The sequence below is a fragment of the Podarcis pityusensis genome (genome assembly GCF_964106645.2).
Source record: "Podarcis pityusensis genome assembly, chromosome: 8".
In the NCBI taxonomy this organism is placed as follows: Eukaryota; Metazoa; Chordata; class Lepidosauria; order Squamata; family Lacertidae; genus Podarcis; species Podarcis pityusensis.
The window spans coordinates 24,216,536-24,222,535 of record NC_138033.1 but is presented as its reverse complement, the minus strand read 5'-3'; the positions used below and the strand labels follow the sequence as shown (position 1 = coordinate 24,222,535).

The window sequence follows — 6,000 nt, the reverse complement described above, 5'->3', positions numbered from 1 at the left end:
AAAAAAAGAAGTTTGAAATTAACTCGACTTTCTAAGCATCTGGGTAGGCTTGCCCAAACAGGAATGTCTTTAACAGGTGCGGAAGAGAGTACAGGGAAGGCACCTCCGGCTTGATCTCCAAAGGCAGGGAGTTCCAAAGTGCAGGCTCTGCCACGCTAGACGATGGAATCCTTACAGAGGCAGCGGACTGATTTTTATGCTTGGAAACGAAATCAATCAATCAACATCTGAAGATAATTCAGCACAAGGAGCCATCAGAGACAGACAGACCCCGACTGGGTGGGGAGAGGGGGGTGGAGAAAGAAATAGCAAAAGGAAGCAGGGTTTTTTAAAGAAAAAATAATAAGGTTAGTGTTTAGAGTAGCCAGATGCAAACCAGGGTTGGGCTCTTGCACCTCAAACAGCTCTTTGGCATTCTACATAACTTTTAAAGTTCCAGGAGCCTTGCCCCTTTTTGCACCTGGCCACCCTATTTTGTGCTTCATGAATGGAGAGGCCGCCGGCAGAGACGTCTGAAAGTACGTGGGTCATAGGCAGGTAAGATCCTCCCTCAGAAGGACTGGCTTGACCGCAGGTTCCACTGAAAGAGAAGTCCCGAGCGAGCGCCACCCCGGCTCTCGCCGCTCCCTTCCGTCTCCGGAGTCTCAAAAAGCAACCCCGCCCCTTTCCCCTTCTTGCAGTAATACCGCTAACACGCCAGGGGGCGCCCTCCTTTTAAGCCCGAAGAGCAGAGCACAGGTCGGCCCCGCCCGGGCGAACGAACGAGAGGCCGGGCGAAACCACGAGGAGGTCAGTTCCCTGCTGAAAACTGACGCGAATTTATCAACAAAGAAATAACTTCTATTTAAAAGCAAAACAGCAACCCATAACAAGCTGTAACTTTCCCTTCTCAATCTATTGGCATTCGCTCCTAAACGTGCTTCACCTCCCCGACCTACCACTTTAACGCTCCCCCTACCCACCTCGGCATTATGGTACGCCCCGCGTTGTTCCCTTATAAAAAAAATCAAAGAGGAGGCTCGGTTTGGGTGTGGTCATTGAAGAAATCTGGGTGGGTACGCAAATCGCGGAAGGTTATCAAGTGACTGACAGCACTGTCCGGCCAATGGCGCTGGGGCGGGAAGACACCGGCCGGCCAATGGGGGCGCGGACCGGCGGCGGAGCAGGCGGGGCCACCTTCAGTCAGCGCAGGCTGGGGCGGGGCGGGGGAGAGGAAAAGCTGTGGAATGGCGGCCGGCCGGGACAGGCCGCTTCGGTGCTGAGGAGTTCGGAGGGAGGCGCGGAGAAGGCGGCCGTGGGCGGGTAAGCCTCGCTCCGTGGCGGCGGGAGGGCGAGGCGCTGCCCTTTTCCGGGTGTCCGCTGGAGGGCATGGGCAGGAGCGGTTATTATGGGATGGGGCAGTTTTTTTGCCTTCGCTGTGTGGGAAGAGGCTGACACGGGAGAGACCGAGGAGCGGCGGAGGGTCGTGGCGCGGGCGGGGCCTTCGGGCTTTCTGAACAGGAAGGTGTTGGGCAAAGGTGGGTGGGGGATCCGCGGCCCTCCAGGTGCTGCCGGTCTACAACTCCCAGCATCCCTTAGCCTCGGCTGCGCTTGCTGGGGCTGATGGGAGTTGTAGTTCAACTTCATAGAGGGCCGCAGGGTCCTCAGCACCTGGTGCAGGAAGCGGGCTGGGATGGCTACCTCCTCCCTTGGGTGTGTGCCTCGTCCCCTCTACCTTCTTCGTCAACGCCCTTCCTAGGCAGACCCATCTTTCTGTAGAAGTTGTTTCCCCTTTCACTAGGAGCCACTGGTGTAACTTCTGCTGATCGAAGTGGTTTTTATTCATCCCTTCGGCCAAAAGAAAGAAGGATGAGTTAGGGGGTTCCCGGAGTGGGTTCCGAATCACAGGATTAAGAAGGAGGAGGAAATAAGGAAATGTTCGAAAGTTTAGTTGGGTTCTGCTTTTAATAAGGGCTGCATCACCCACCGGTGGGGTTGGGTGAGAGGGTTCCTTTCCAAAATGAGAAACGTTGGTCTTGATTGTGTTGGTCTAAGATGGTTTTTGTACTACGGAGCGTACAAGATGGTATGCACACATGCACGCACACTTCTAAACTGCAATAGCTTGCTCTCTCGATAAATTCTGAAGCAAAGCGCTCTTTCTACCATGCAGTCTCGCACTGCTTTCTAGGTGGAGGAGTTGGAGGTACAGATAGTGTCAAGCGGAGTACTTTGCTGCTGAAGCAAGAGATCGTTTTTTGAGAGGGCAATCCTGTATGTCCTTAAGCAAAAGTAAATTCCAGTGTAAGAACCAATGTGATGTAGTGGTTAGAGCAGCCTTTCTCAACCATGGGTCTCCAGATGTTGTTGGACTATAACTCCCATCATTCCTGACCACTGGGCCTGCTAGCTAGGAATGATAGGAGTTGTAGTCCAACAACACCTGAGGACCCAAGGTTGAGAAAGTCTGGATTAGAGTGTCAAACTGCGACTGAGGTCCAAATCCTCATTCAGTCCGGATGCTTACCGAGTAATCCTGTTCCTGTTGCTGTCTCTTACCTTAACCTACCTGATACTAGGAATGTTGTCTAAGTAAAAACGGAGAGAGAAATCATACCCTGAGCTTCTTGAAGGAAGAGTGGGATAAAAATGAAATAAATCACAATGTAACAATAATAGTTGTGGCCAGTAGGGCCTCCTTCCTGATCAATGTGTTTTGGATTGCAGCCTGACTTTATTGTCACCTGCCCAATGTAACATAGTAAAGCATTTCGCTTCTGTAATGTACATCAATGGCCTTGGCCCAGTATACCTGAAGGAGCGTCTCTACCCCCATCTTTCAGCCCGGACACTGAGGTCCAGCTCCGAGGGCCTTCTGGAGGTTCCCTCACTGCAAGAAGTGAGGTTACAAGGGAACCAGGCAGAGGGCCTTCTCAGTAGTGGCACCCGCCCTGTGGAGTGCCCTCCCATCAGATGTCAAAGAAATAAACAACTATCCGACTTTTAGAAGACATCTGAAGGCAGCCCTGTTTAGGGAAGTTTTTAATGTTTGAAGTTTTATTCTGTTTTTAATGTTCTGTTGAAAGCTGCCCAGAGTGGCTGGGGAAACCCAGCCAGATGGGTGGGGTAGAGAAGATAATAATAATAATAATAATAATATAATAATAATTACACTACCACCCATGCAGGGCAGATGTAGGAAACTTTTGTCCTGCCAAAGGTTGCTGAACTACTGCTCCCCATCATCCTTGGCCATTGTCCATGTTTCCTGGGTATGATGGGAGTTACAATTCAACATCTGCAGGGCTGAAGGATGCCTACACACCTAGCATAGGAAATGCTGTTATATTAAAATGTAAAGTTGCTTTTTAACTGCACTTGGGGCATACTGAGTTGGCAGTGCAAACAATATAAAAGGGGAAAATTCTGCAGTTGCAGAAAATTATTGCTCTCTTGAGAGCATAGGTATGAATGTACCCATTTGTGTGCTCCGCAACACAGCCCTTTTAGCTTATGGCACGTTCTTGGGTTTGCCCTAAAGCAATGCATGTCCTTCTCCATCTCTTTCCACTTATCTGGTAAGCTTGTTTTGGGATTGGATTTCCTATCATTTCTTCCTTAGGGGTTCATCAGTTGCAAGTGATGGGGAAAACCGTTTATGAGTGAGGTGTTACAGTTAAATGTGTTGTGTGATAGGAAGGATGTGGGTACTCTGGGACTGGAAGAAGGGCAGGGTGTTTTTGTGTTTATGATGGTGGAAGGTAGGACAACAGATATACTGTAGGTGGCACAGCTAGGTAAAGACAATAAGAACAGGAAAGGGAATCCAGGAGGAATAAAGAGGACTTTGAATGCGGGTGGGGCAGGCTTCTGACCATATTGAATGTGAGGGTGTTGGTGCAGGAGACAAAGTATGAAGCAAGTCTGCAAAGAGATGGAGACTGTCTTAGTCATTAAAAGCAAAGATAGCTGTGTTGGTCTGTAAGGCTGGTGTGGGGGGGACCAAATGCAAAAGCTAAAGTTGGGCAAATCCTTTTTTTAAGACCAATACTTTTGGTTAGTCCCAATAAAGGTATTGTCCAGCTGTGGATTTTGTCATTTCAATTGTAGGACTCTTGGTAGGAGCATGGTAGATTAGGGAGTCTTTGTGGTTTATGTGGGGGAGGAGCCTAAATTGGGCCCTAGGAAGTCCTGGGTTTTAAAGCTATAAAGTGTATGACAAATGCTGTAGGCATGGCTGGAAGTCTTGGGGTAGTGATCTATGTATTTGTAACCTTAAAGTGTCAGTGTGACATGGACATTGATAGTTTGAGAAAGGTGATCATCCTGTAATAAGAATGGTATCCATGCTCCTTATTTTAATTTCAGATTTATGCTCTATTATAAAGGCAGTGGCTGGGCAGAGATAGAGGAATGTTTGCTTTGGGAGGCTCTTGGATTGTGAAATCCAGGGATACACTGAAAAATGCACCTGCACTCGGTTGGAGTTGTCCAGGTATAAGACTGGATTTTGTAACGTTGCCACCAGCATTGGGGCAATTGTGGTACTCAGTAGCAAGTAATGAGACTCTATGCATCTGCACCTACAAGTTTAGACTTTGGAAAGGGAAGGAAGTTGTGTGCCTGCGGTCTCTCTTGTTGCCCTCAACTTTCGCCGAGGAGGTCAGAGCAGTACACATACAGTTTCCTCCATTTCATTCACACAGCAACCCTCTGACGTAGGATAGGCTGAGGAATTTGTGACAGGCCCAAGGTTGTACAGTGAGCAGTGTGACTGAGTGAGGATTTGAACCTGTTTCTCCTGATCCGAGTTCCATGCTTTGGCCATTACACTGGCAATGGCATGCTGCAGTAGGGGTGCCAGTTCTGGAATGCAGGAATGTTTCCTTTATATGATGAAAGAATTTGTTCCTTTAAGGCCACCTGAAGATCTCTTTAAGAAACAAAGCAGGCCTTATTTCTCAAGAAAGCCTGGTGGATATTATGATCGGCTTGCTCCTGAACAAACCAACAAAGTTTATTAGCATTTTTGTTTATGTGGTATCATTTTCTGTATGTACGTTGATGGAATTTGTCTCCGTGAAACTTGCTTTGCTTGTGAAAATCTCACCCTTTTTGTTGGCACATGCAGCCAGTTGCCCTTACTTGTAAAATCTATTATGGGTGGAATTGTTCTGGAATTTACTTGCATAGTAACCTTTTAAAATGCGTATCAGTTTTCGCTGGTGTGCAGTATTGGCTGTGAAACAATTGTCTGCTACTTATTAATTGCCCTTCACAGGGAGCTGCATTTTGGGTGCTTTTCTATATAAAAATATGGAGATATATTGAATGCTCAGCTAATGTTTGCCTATGTATGTAAGTAGAACAGTGCATAGCATAAGATTGCTTCCCTTTGCCATCAATACTAATATTAGAAATGTCTGAACTCCTTAATTGCCCTAGTACTTTACTGTAAATATCACTGGCACCATTGCACCAGAACTGTCCTTGTTTTTAAGTTACCCCAAGATTCTTTGTTTACATAGCATTAATATCCTTTGCCTTTTTTCTATTTGTGTTATTTTATTTAACGAGAGCCTTTTATAGAATCGTTCAATATAAATTTCCCAAGGACTGTGCAACATAAAACCACAACAATGCAATAACAAAAATACAGTGGTACCTTGGGTTACAGACGCTTCAGGTTATGTGTTTGCGGGTTGCGCACCATGCTGAACCCGGAAGTACCGGAACGGGTTACTTCCGGGTTTCGGCGCATGTGCAGAATTGCCAAATCACGCTTTGCACATGCGCAGAAGCGCCAAATCACGACCCGCATGTGCGCAGACGCGGTGCTGCGGGTTGCGAATGTGCTTCCCGCACTGATCACGTTCGCAAGCTGAGGTTCCACTGTACAGTTTAAACACACACACACAAATCAAAGCTAATAAATAAAATAGAAGTTTATGCGTTGCTACCCATTTGGAATACATGACTGAGCCATTCAAAAATAAATCCCATTTGCCCACAAACATACCT

At 47.3% G+C, this 6,000-nt stretch overlaps 1 protein-coding gene across 2 annotated transcripts in view; it reads left to right on the top strand.

Moving 5' to 3' along the window:
* Positions 1-1,186: 1,186 nt before the first annotated feature.
* The window catches only part of WASF2 (WASP family member 2), a 41,769-nt gene continuing 36,955 nt past the window's right edge, over positions 1,187-6,000 (top strand). The window contains exon 1 of one of the 2 annotated variants that reach the window (XM_081015768.1): positions 1,187-1,302. The gene's annotated coding sequence lies outside the window, so the exon portion shown is untranslated. Of the gene's footprint in view, positions 1,303-2,146; positions 2,272-6,000 lie in introns of those variants that run through there. The other variant, XM_081015769.1, reaches the window with a different exon arrangement.